At 42.8% G+C, this 13,061-nt stretch overlaps 1 protein-coding gene across 1 annotated transcript in view; it reads right to left on the bottom strand.

Annotated features, from left to right (window-relative positions):
* The window catches only part of KCNG2 (potassium voltage-gated channel modifier subfamily G member 2), a 48,725-nt gene extending 35,963 nt beyond the window's left edge, over positions 1 to 12,762 (bottom strand). Inside the window, exon 1 of the mRNA XM_035125801.2 lies at positions 12,573 to 12,762. The gene's annotated coding sequence lies outside the window, so the exon portion shown is untranslated. The remainder of the gene's footprint in view (positions 1 to 12,572) is intronic.
* Between the last annotated feature and the right edge of the window lie 299 nt (positions 12,763 to 13,061).

Raw genomic sequence — 13,061 nt, 5'->3', positions numbered from 1 at the left:
TGGCCACCGAAGGGGCGTGCCCTACGGCCCAGGCAACTCCAGGCTCAGGACCAAGCGACGCCCCCGGAATCCTTTAACGGAATTACTTCTCCCAATTTGGGCAGCCGTTGACGTAATCTGCCCCTCCTCCTTCTATTGTTATGCAAATTTCCAACGCCTAACCGCCTAACCTAAGTTGTGACGACATGCTACGGGGTAGGCGAAAAACCCATCATGGCTAGCCCAGTATGGGAAAAGTCCTACCCGGCCCGCTGACTAACCAGGCAACCGACTCCCGTCCATAGCAGCGTCCCCTTACCTCTTTTTAAGGGGTGGGTGGGCGGGTGAACTGTTCGCTCCGGCGAACAAGGGAGAAAAAGAGGTCGGCTTCCCGCCTGCGGGGAGCTTTAAAACTGCCGGCTCCGCCCCGACCATTCTCATTGGCTGGTCGGGGATGACGCAGGCGGGAAGCCACCATCGCGCAGGGGCTGAACTCGCAGCCCCTACGCGGTGGTGCAGTCGGTCGGCCCACAACGCCGCTTCCGTCGCAGGCGCGGAAGCGGCTTTGCGTTTGGTGCTGCTCTCTCTCTTTCTTTCATTTACCGACCAGAACAGCTCTACTGTACAAGACTTTGCAGACACATTGGCAGCCAAGAAGGGAAGTTACTTTGCAGCCACGACTGCCACAGCGTAGTCTTTCGAAAATGATATATTTAGCAATTGGCCAGCTTCAGAGAAAGATGAGAACTACTTGTGCTCTAGTTGTCTTTCTTCCTGCTTCAGCTGTCTCCGTCGAGGGAGACATGTTCTGACAAAGTGTGAAAGGGCATCTCAAAATGATTGTGCCAGTGATCTAAGACAGCCTTTCCCAACCTGGTGCCCTCTAGATGTTTTGAAATACAGCTGATGGGCACACCAGGCCCAGCCGCCACAGCTGATGGGCACAACATCAAGGAAGGCTGGTCTATTTTACCAGTAAACTAATCTGTCAAGAAGTACTATCAAGGTTAATAGAGGTCTCTGCCAGAGAGTCCTGCAGATGTTGGATTCATGGGTTATTCTAAGTCAGCATAAAAAAGATACTCATATGTACCTTCTGAATATGGTATGGCAACAGTGCTCAATTACAACTGGAGAAGATTGCTCTTAATGACAACATTAACAAAACAGAAGAGGAAGAACAGGTTTTAGAAAAGTTTTCAAAACCAAACAGAAAAAGAATGTAACTCTTTAAAACACACTCCCCACCCCCCAATGTATCGCATCATTTTAAAAAGAAACCATCCTGTAGTACAACATAAGACATTTTCTTAAGGAACTAAAAACAAAAAATGCAACAAATATCTATAGTAGAGTAATTCTCAAGCTGGGTCTAGAAACCTCAAGAATTATGAGGAATGGTTGAGGGAACTGGGCATGTTTAGCCTGGTAAAGAGAAGACTGGGAGGTGATATGATAGCCATCTTCAAATGATTGAAGGGCTGTCACATGGAGGATGGACCAAGCTTGTTTTCAAGCTACAAGAAAGGAGATTCTGAGTAAACATCAGGAAGAACCTTCTGACAGTAAGAGCTCTTAAAAAGGGCAACAGTCTCCCTCAGGAGGTTGTGGACTTGCCTTCATTGGAGGTTTTAAAGCCAAAGTTGGATGGCCGTCTGTCATGGGTGCTTTAGCTGAGATTCTTGCATTGCAGGGGGTTGGACTAGATGACCCTTGGGGTCCCTTCCAACTCTACAATTCTACGATTCAGCAATACTGATTACACTTGGCAAGAAATTCTCAGATCACTTATTCTGGAACAGCCTCGCAAACCCCTCACAGTACTGTACTGTTAATAAGGGGGGGGGAGAGGTAAAGGACCCCTGGACGGTTTAGTCCAGTCAAAGGCGACTATGGGGTTGCGGTGCTCATCTCGCTTTCAGGCCGAGGGAGCCAGAGTTTGTCGACAGACAGTTTTCCAGGTTATGTAGCCAGCATGACTAAACCACTACTGGCGCATGGAGGACCGTGACGAGTGCCAGAGTGCACGGAAACGCCATTTACCTTCCTGTCGCAGCAGTCCCTATTTATTCACTTGTACAGGCATGCTTTCGAACTGCTAAGAAGCAGTGTTTGTCAGGGGGGGGGTGTCATACTCTAAAATCTCTGGCTGTTGCCAAGAATTGTAATGTCCATCAAATTCAAGAAGGGTCAACTTTGGGTATTCTTAACTTTTTGAGGAAATTGGTTGGTAATGATTGCAATGCTAGATAGTTTTGCAAACTATACTGGAAACATACTGCAATTCTTTGGTCATCCTAAACAAAAGGATGAATCCTTACAGCATAGTCACATGAATTTGTGATACATATGCCCCGTCTCAACATTTATTTTCTGGAGCTCTGTGCTTTTGTATTATTTTCCTATTTCTGATTAGCATCTTTCCTCAAAAGGTCAGCCTAGGACAAAGAAACATTTAAAGTCAGAGGCAATCATCTTGATTGCTATACTTTAAATAAAAATGTTCAACTGGGGAATGTCCATCGAATATCACTTCAGTTTATGACCTCATTAAGTAAATAATCTTCTCAGTTCAAAACCATGCTTCAGTCTGCAACATTGGCATTAGGCCTAAAAGGTCATGAGGGTTGTTTCAGTTGCAGGACCTTGATGATGAAGAATTGAGAAATATATATAGGAAATGACATACTAGTATACAGCAGAAATTGGGAAACTCTGACCCTCAAGATGTTGGTAGACAACAAATCTCTGATCAGTAGCCATGTTGGCTTTGGCCAATGAAATATGGAGTCTACCAACATCTCGAGGATCACAGGTTCCCCTTCTCCAGTCCAGCGGTTCTCAAACTTTTTTTTCCTAGGCCACACTTTCAGAATAAAAATTTGCTCATGTCACACCATTATTATTTTTTTGATAAGAAAGAAATACATTGGAAAACAAACAACTCCTAGCAGTGTTTGATTTATAACATAGAACACAACTACTTTATAATATGACCATGGGACATCTAGAAAGTATAAACCCAAACAGCTACAGAAGAACATGAATCATTGCCCAAATATAATTATAAACAAGCCTCTTACCTACGTACCTTAGGTATGTATACAAATTCTATGAGAGCTGTGAGCTTACTTTTGCCAGGTAATCTCATTTATATTAGGTCTAATTTGAGACAAAGAAACTCATCTCATCAACTAAAAAGAAGCCTTTCTCTTTTCTCAACTTTCATTATTTGTCAGAGTTGAAAAACCCTGTTCACAACAATATGTCATGGAGAACTGTAGACTAGCTCACGCTCTTGAAGAGAGGCATGGATGCTATTTCTGGTTGTATAGCCCCCAAAAATATTATTTTCATACTATACCATACTGCACTGAAATGTTTAAGAGTTCCTTTGATTGCTGTTGAATCTTCCTGCCACACTTGCCATCCTCTCCTGCCACACCAGTGTGGCACACAAAATCCTTTGAGAACCACTGCTCCTACGTCTCTTGTTCTCCCCTCTGCCACCCCAAAATTGATTTGTATCAAGCCAAAACTCCTGATTCAGCAGTTTGCCTTCAACTTCTCTGTAGAGGTTACATCTGCATGTATGGTCAACCATAGGTTTTCAGAAACATTCCACGTATTCGGTACATTTGAATGCCGAAAGTGGGTGGGAATAAAGCTGGGCACACACTAAGTCCCTACATTGACCATCCTACCTACAGTATTTGCACCCAGACATTTGCAGAGCCTTAAGACTGCCACACTTGGCAAATTGCTTAATAATAGTCACTGTGGCTAGTGCTATACAGGGTCCTGCAATCCCAGGGTAGGCAACACCCTCATGAGATTGTTCCTACTCTAAATTGTCTCCCTGGGGCCATCTGTTCAGCCTCAATGTGATGCCTTTTATGTGTATTTTTTGTTCTCGTCTCTTTGCATAACAAGGGATTGGTAGCAGCCTGTGCATGGCAGTATAGTGTATCAGCACTTCTCTGAAGCAACTGCCTTGTTCTTCACCATCTGAGCTTTCCTCAGAAATAATTAAGTCTCTAGATGCTACAATGGTGGAGGAAACCTCAGAAATGTAAACCAAACATAACTATATGCAGCAATTTATGTGTAAAACTTTATAGAGCCTTAAACTATTAATACACTCAGTGTACCCCAGAGATATGTTATACTGTTTATACTGGAGAGAGGTTAACTTAAAAGCTGGAAGTATTTCTTTAAAAAAAGAAGAAGAAAGAAACATACAAGCAGAATATGTGCAGAACTTTTTTTAGGTGGAATTTGGGAGATCATCAGTTCTCTTTCTCTCCGATGTAGATTCAAGTACTGTAGATACTACTGGACAGGAAGAACATAAAAGTCATACCTGCACCATAGTGGTTCACAGATTATTGGGGCAACTCTTGAGATACAAACAACAAAAATTAATAAAGACGTCCTTTATAGGAACAGATCCACTGCTTATCCTGATTTACAACAAGCTGTGTCTTCCTCCTCCACTGGCCAGGGTGAACCAAAATAATTTTTTTATGGATAAATAAGGAAACATTTAAAAACAAATATATCTTTTTAAAACATGTTAGATCAGTTGTGTTTTTTAAAAATTATATCAAGTTTCTACAGGATGCAGATATAAATTCTGCAGTGCAAATACATAAATTCTGCAGATATATATATTCTGTAGTGGATAATATAACATCTCTATTTAGTTGCAAGCAGATATGTTTTACTTGTTATGGCAAGCAATATGTATACATTTAGGATACATATGTATACATTTAGGATATTTTGTACTCAGTACAAAATATAAAAAACTTGATTTATATTAGAACTTTAAACTGTTAATAACTTAAACTCCCCTGATTTAAATCAATATAACCTGATACTAGTTTCCCATAAATCAACACTGAGAAGGACTGTGATGACAGGGCAAGGACAGGCTCAATGACAAGAATCATACAGGAAATAAAACAAAAGCAGAACAAAATTGTTTTTCAAAGCACCCGATTGTCCTCCAATTTAGCAAACAGTAAACTGAAAGCAGATCAAGCCTGCCATCTGGACATTACTCTTATTATTTCCATCAGGCAGCTCTCATTAATTTTCTAAACCCATTATGTCATACTCAAACATTAAAAAGTGGGTTCCTTTCTCTTTGGGGCTGTCACCTTTTCAACCTGCACTCAATTTTCCAGTAGGAAGCAGAACACTCTAGAATCTAGATGCAGCAGAATCCTGTGCAGTTCTACTCAGAAGTAAGCCCCACTTAAGTTCAATGGGACTTGCTGCTAGGTAAAGATGCACAGAACTACTGTATATTCTTAAGACTCTAGTCCTACACACACATATCTGGGACTCACCAATGAATAGCCATGCCTAAAACTGCATTGGCAATTGCAAGCAACGATCTATTTTAAGACTGCATATATTTAAGCTAATTAATATTTAAGTTAATTAATGTGTGCAAAAAAGCAGCAGGCTGAGGCTCTTGAAGAGATTGCAGTTGGCTTCCTGAGTTCAACACCCTTCTGGAGGAGCCAGAAGGACAGAGCTACCCCCTGACTCTTCTATCTTGGTTAGGGTTCCAAATAACACGAATGTTAACAAATGTGAAAGCTAATTAATGCAAGAATAGTATTTTTCTCCTTTTTCATTTGCTGTGAGAGCTGTTGTAGCTGAAAAGCGACTAACCTCAACTGATTCTATAGGCACTAACCAATAATGTCCCCAACACAGTGGTACCTCAGGTTACAAATGCTTCGGGTTACAAACGCTTCAGGTTACAGACTCTGCTAACCCAGAAGTAGTACCTCAGGTTAAGAACTTTGCTTCAGGATAAGAACAGAAATGGCGTGGCGGCAGCAGGAGGCCCCATTAGCTAAAGTGGTACCTCAGGTTAAGAACAGTTTCAGGTTAAGAATAGACCTCCGGAACAAATTAAGTTCTTAACCAGAGGTATCACTGTACTACTACATAGCTCACTGAGGCAATGGGTGAGCCAACGAACAAAATTGCACCTTTTCGCCACATATGAGGAGATTCTGGTAAAATCAGATAGAGGCTGGAAATTAAAATCATATGGTGAAATAAAAGAGGTTTCGACTGGATGGTTGCAGTACCACCAAGTGAATGACGCATTTTCAAAAGATAAAAAAATTAGGATTTGAAGATAAAAGGTCCAAATTCCAAATAGAATTGTTGGAAGGCAGAGTGAAATTGTTATTGAAAATGTATAATTTTCTGTTAGAATGGTTTACAAAAGATGAAATGACAAAAGATGTGATGATAAGATGGGCAAAAGATTTTGGGCATAACATTGAATACGATGCGTGGTTGAAATTATGGAATGAAACATTGAAATTTACTGCATCTACCGCTTTGAAAGAGAATGTAATTAAAATGATGTATAGATGGTATTTAACACCAGTAAAATTAGCTAAAATGTATAGGATGAGTAGTAAAACATGTTGGAAATGTAAAGATAAAGATGGTGAATTTTATCATATGTGGTGGACATGCAAGAAAGTAAAAGGATTTTGGGAAATGATATACAATTAGTTGAAAAAGATGTTTAAGTACACCTTTCCCAAAAAACCCCGAAGCTTTCTTATTGGGACTAATGGGAGAGGAAATAGCAAAGGGAGATCAGAGACTATTTATGTATGCTACAACTGCGGTGAGGACTTTATTAGCCCCAAAATGGAAATTACAGGAGATACCAACGATTGAGGAGTGGCAGATGAAAATGATGGACTATGCAGAACTGGCAAAGTTGACCTGTGGGATCCGAAACCAGGGAGAGACAAAGTTCCAGAAGGAATGGAGCCAATTTATTGACTATATGGAGAAAAACTGTAGAAGTTTAAGGACACTGGTGGGACTGAAATAAATCCTACGAATTTCATCTATACATTGTTTGTAAAAAGGAACTGCAAGATACGAGTGAGAAACAAAGCCGAATGACGGGAGGGAGGGAAGTCACAGCTCAGCAGAGCGTAAGGAACTGAGGGGGGAATTTAAGATGGAATGTAATTGTTTTTGTTTTGTTGTTTTTTGTTTATTTGGAAAATCTAATAAAATTATCTTTTAAAACAAAAACAAAATGGCACCTTTTCAGGAGCTCAATACTGTGGGCTGGATGCTAGGAAGCTACAGACCTGCTATAGGACAATGCTATCTGGAATGCACCACAAAAACTTCCAATCTACCCCTATTCCAGGGGCCTCAAGAAACTAGGCAATATAAGAAGACCCTGTGACAACAGTCAAGAATGAACTGGGATTTTATGTCAGGACAATCCTAGATCATCTAGTCAGAAGCAATCCTCGTTTTCAATGAGCTTAAAAGGTAAAGGGACCCCTGACCATTATGTCCAGTCGTGACAAACTCTGGGGTTGGTCATCTCGCTTTATTGGCCAAGGGAGCCGGCGTACAGCTTCTAGGTCATGTGGCCAGCATGTCAAAGCCGCTTCTGGTGAACCAGAGCAGTCCGCTGTAGCGGTACCTATTTATCTACTTGCACTTTGACGTGCTTTCAAACTGCTAGGTTGGCAGGAGCTGGGACCGAGCAACGGGAGCTCACCCTGTCGTGGGGATTCGAACCGCCGACTTTCTGATCAGCAAGCCCTAGGCTCTGTGATTTAACCCACAGCGCCACCCGCTTACTCCAAGATTTTAGAATTGCAGTCTAAGTGCCCATCTTCAAAGGTTATACGAAACACAAAGAAAAACTGTAATTCTCTTATCTTGCATGAAAGTAATTCTTTCCCTCTCATCATTCCACTTACGTGGTAAATAGGGGTAGGGAACCTGTGGCCCTCCAGATGTTATTGGACTACAACTCCCATCATCACTGACCATTGGCCATGTTGGCTGGGACTGATGGGAATGGGAGTCTTGAGGACAACAAGTTATCCACCCCATCTAAAGTATTGCTAACTTGGGGGGGGGGGCAATACCACTGTGTTCCCCTGTTGCTGTTATATTTTAAATTATAATACATGTTTATTTGATGCAATCTTTCAATCTTATATTTTACTGCATTCCAATTTGTAAGACATATTCAGTTCTGAAAAAGGCAAGGTTTACCTTTTTTTAAAAAAAGCAATGAAAAGCTCATTCTTGATACAAAACATATAAAGTGAGAATATTCTGTCTCAAGGTGTCGTGAGCGCCATGTTTTTTCATCTGAAATGTACTGGTATGAAAAAGAAAATTAATTGAAAAAAGCGCAAAAACACCTGAATAAAATTGTTTTTCCATTCCACATGATTAGGCACAATGTGTGTAAATTCTGGTGTATGTTCTCTCATTTCTGCTGTCATTCGTTGCCATTTCCACCAAATAAAATGCATTAACAGTGCAAGGGTAGACTACCAAAGGTAGCTGAACCACTGCAATCCAATGGACTTATCATCCTTGCAGGATGGAAGTGAGGTCAGGGACCATCCATTTCTGTTTATTGTGTGGCTGGTGGGACTGTTAATTAACAATTTTCCTCCCACAGGGAACAAGAGGGAAATAAAATATGCCAGTTCCTGGACTGGCACAGTTTCATCTCTTGTTTGGTTCTGTGTTTTTCGATCCAAGCCTCCTTCTGGTGTGTCCTTAGCACACCCCAATGCAAGTAGAAAAAGACCCATGCAAGTTTGCGCAGTGGTAGGTAGAGAACATCTAATATCAGGTCTCTCTCTCCAAATCTGGAGAAGGAGAAGCTTTCTATGGATGCTGGATCATCATATCAGGGGCTATAGGACTGCAGGATCTGGCTAAAATCCTGTATCCACTTTCCTGGGAGGAAGGCTCATTGAACTTAACAGGGTTTCTTTTTGAGTAGACATGTACAGGATTACTCTGTGAATTATACTTTGTAGAATAATAATAAAATACATAAATGGAGAGCTCGTGTGGTGTCACCAGAAGTCTGAATGATCGCACATAAAGGGTCGGATCAGGCTGGGTCAGCCATGAAGATCACAGTGACACTTTGAACAAGGCACCATGTTTCATCCTAACCTACAGTGGGAAAAGAAACATAAAATAAAATTATGCCCACTGCCCTGGGCTCCTTGGGAGAAAGAGGGGAGATAACTGGGAATAAAAAAAAATGAATAAATTTTGAGTAACTTTCCATAAAAGGAAAATGCCATTTCCCAATGGATCGACAACTGTGAAAATACATTGGCTCAGGTAATAAACAGATATTACCAAATGAAAGATGTTTTGTATCATAACATGGAAAACATTTTCCCCCATATACTACAGAAGGGGATACTGTATATCTCTTTGGGGGATATGACATACTCTACAAGCAAAGTCTGTGGAAACATCAAGGAGAATGAAAATGGAGATGCAGGTACAAAGTCAAGATTGCTTGCTATAAAAGGACTGGCAGGGGGCACGCAGGGGGGGGGATATGGATGAAAAACCCTTGGAGAAACTCTCTTAGCGTAAAATGGCCCATGAAGTCAGATGGAAGTCAACTGCTTTCTCGCAGCTAATTTTAATCTCATCTCTGAAACTGAGTCTATACTCATTTGCAGTTACACCATTGTCAAATCAGAATGTGTCATAAATGATTAAACAGGCAAACTTATGCCGCAGCCCTTTACACCCTTACTTAGCCCTATGCGCGTTACTTCCGAGTAGACCTGCAGAGGACTGAGCAGCCAGGATGCTTTTTTTTATGATAGTGGTATGAGTTTGGTATGAGGGGAGTAGGCTGTATGCTGGCAACCCTTCTAATCTTTGGATCCAGCAAGAGTTACAAGTGTTAAAATATAAGCAAGGATTCAAATTCCTGGTGAGCGTATACAGCCTAGGAAATGGGCCATTAAGGTAACAAAGGAAGTGGCTCAGCACCAGAGGTCAAATGGGTAGGCCCCCTCCCTCCCTCAACTTGTTGGTAGTTAGAAAGACATAAAGCCAGAGTGGAGAGTTAAGTGATAGGAATTAGAAGCCAGAAAGGGGTGGGGGGGGTGGGGACAACAAGCTGGGAAGCCAGAGAGATGTTTGATTTCTGTTTGAATCTAAGGCTGTGACTATGGGGGCAGCAAGGCCATCTTGGAGTGTTAATGCTGTGATCCCCTCCATCACAGGCTGGATATACTGTATGTGTAAATAAACCATGCATCGTAAAGACACCATCTCCACTGACCCTCCTTCTGAAGGAAACATGAATACCTGAGGGAGCGTCTCCTCCCCCATCGTTCTGCCCAGACACCGAGGTCCAGCGCCGAGGGCCTTCTGGTGGTTCCCTCGCTACGAGAAGCCAAGTTACAGGGAACCAGGCAGAGGGCCTTCTCGGTAGTGGCACCCACCCTGTGGAATGCCCTCCCACCAGAGGTCAAAGAGAACAACAATTACCAGCCTTTAGAAGGCATCTCAAGGCAGCCCTGTTTAGGGAAGCTTTTAATGTTTGATGGATTTCTGTATTTGAATATTTTGTTGGAAGCCGCCCAGAGTGGCTGGGGGAACCCGGCCAGTTATTATTATTATTATTATTATGAACCCTGTGTAAGCACCCAGAACCTGGAATATTGCACCACTCAAGAGTCTGGGGTGGCATGCAACTATATATATATATGTCATAATGACACTGCTTGCCTCTGCAGGTGGCAACTTCATGCAGGGAACAAATTCTAAGAAGCTGCTCTAAGACATAAACCAAGTTAAGGTCAACTTTACCTGGGCTTGACAAAGACAAAAAAAGGGACTGTGTCTCACATACACATACACCAATGTACAGAATAACTAAAACAAGTTTATCCTGAATATAAATAAGCAGCTGACTTTATGCTTTCAGCTCTTGAAGGATTAGCTCTTACCATTTACAATGCTCTCTCAAACAAAACAAGCCCAAGTCCCCTTTGTCACTTAAATTTCAAATAAGACCTTAAACAACGGACACAATGGAGCTAAACTACAAGCATTAAGATTCCCAACACAGATGAAATCTTAAATTATATTGTTACACACAGTACAGTGAACACAGTGCATGCAACCAGAAAGTATACTCTATAAATACTAAGCATAATATGCACAGTATTTTGGCATCTAGCTTTTAAGTGAAAACACCATAACCCCTTGTTGAAAAACATACTGAGCTCTTCCATTCTAAGGACGACCGATTTCTTCTACATTTGATTAAAGTGAAGTTTTATTCTTAAGGGTCACTTGGTTCATCCGTGTTCATCCACACATTATAAAATGCAGAGGCAGATTCACTTTAGGAAAACAAAAAGGCACTTTGATGACAACCAAGCCCAATTATCTGAAAGCCAAAACAGTGATGATCAATTATAGCTTACACACATAGCGTTCTCCTTCTAAAAATAAAACCCACTAATTTTTCATCATGCAACTGGTTTCTTTTTTACTAATCTTTGATGCATACCACACTTATAAATTATATGATACCATTTTAATTTATTTACCTATCACAGTTCCAGGAAAACCTACTTTCATATGGGAGTAAAGTGGGTGCATTTCCCATGTGGGCAGTTACTAGTACCAATAATTTATCTTATGGATGGATGGAGGTGATGAGAACCTGGCAGCAGCTTGGCTCTGGGTCACAGAAACTACAAGTCACCACCCGTTCCATACGAATTCAAGACCACCCTAAACATACCATGCAAGACACGGTGGTCTTTTCTAAACCATACACACCTTGGTCCTGCAACAGAGCAGATTTTGAGTAAAGTGAGGTCTGGACTTTTGGAGGAAAAAAAGAGAAAGTAAGCAATCTCACTTTTTGGTTCTCTTCTGTTTCATGCCCTTGTTTATTAAGTCAGAATGCAAAATATCAACTATAGCAGCTCCTGAAGTTTGCTTTCTTCCTGCCTAATGAGGACCGGAGGCCAGGCATTGAGAAGAAAGGAACCTCACTCCACTTATTACATGTGATGTGAACCATTAGGCTGATAACAGGCGATGCACCACAGCATTCCATTTCAGCAGGAATCTGAGGAGTTCAAGAGAGGGAAAGTCCATGCCAACGCCTTTACAGACAATCTAGCCACCCAGCTCCTTGCACCCAGCAAGAAGGAAGGGAGACTTGGGGTTTCCTTAGAATCTTGGTAACCTAAAAAAAAGCAAAATTAAAAAAAATCCTTCCAGTAGCACCTTAGAGACCAACTAAGTTTGTCATTCATTGGTATGAGCTTTCGTGTGCATGCACACTTCTTCAGATACACACGAAAGCTCATACCAATGACAAACTTAGTTGGTCTCTAAGGTGCTACTGGAAGGATTTTTTTTTATTTTGTTTCGAATACGGCAGACCAACACGGCTACCTACCTGTAACTAAAAAAAGAAAAAGCAGGAGGCTTTTAGATGCTGGAACTGGTTCTCTCTTTGAAATCAAGTTGGACCGGATCTCATGCAGATATCTAGCCCCCTTCGCTAAGCTACGGCACTATCCTCGCGCTTAAAGGCTGCAATGCTTCGCCGGGAACAAGCAGGACTTGCACCCGAGTACTCATGCCGCAAAGCTCGGGCTGCGCGTGGAGCCCTTTTTTAACGCATCTGGCCAATTCGCAGCTCCTACCCAAACTTCCCGCTCGCCTCGGCGCCGGCTCCTTGGCTCGCTCACCTCCACTTTCCAGCAACTCTCCTGCTTAGCTCCTTCCCTCGCTGCGAAGCCGCTCCCAAGCTCCGGCAGCAACCAAAGACGGACTTTCCCCTCTCCCTTTTTTTGCCCCGCGGATGGATAGGAAGGAAGGGACGAGGCTGCGCGCTCCCCAGCCCAGGCTCCTTCCGACGCTTCAAGCCCCGGCAAGCTGACCCTCTCGGCGGCGGCGGCGCGCTGCAGGTGCTTCCCCAATCCCGTCCGTCCACTAGTAGCAGGAAGGCGCCCTGCCGGCTCGGAGGAGGCAGCCCAGAAACGGGGCGGGGGAGCAGGACGCCGCCCCGCGCCACCTCGCCTCAGGCGCCGCCTTCTGCGCGCACACTCGCTTGCCGCTAGAAGCCCCGCAGAAAGGGCCGTCGGGTGCAGGAGCGGCGCCTCCGTCGCGCTTCCCGGAGCGGCGCCTCGCCCGGCATTGCCGCGCGTTTGGGCGGGCTGCGGAGTGCGCGAGCGCTG

The sequence above is a fragment of the Zootoca vivipara genome, chromosome 8 (assembly GCF_963506605.1).
Source record: "Zootoca vivipara chromosome 8, rZooViv1.1, whole genome shotgun sequence".
Classification (NCBI taxonomy): Eukaryota; Metazoa; Chordata; class Lepidosauria; order Squamata; family Lacertidae; genus Zootoca; species Zootoca vivipara.
This window is presented reverse-complemented; position numbering and strand designations above follow the sequence as displayed.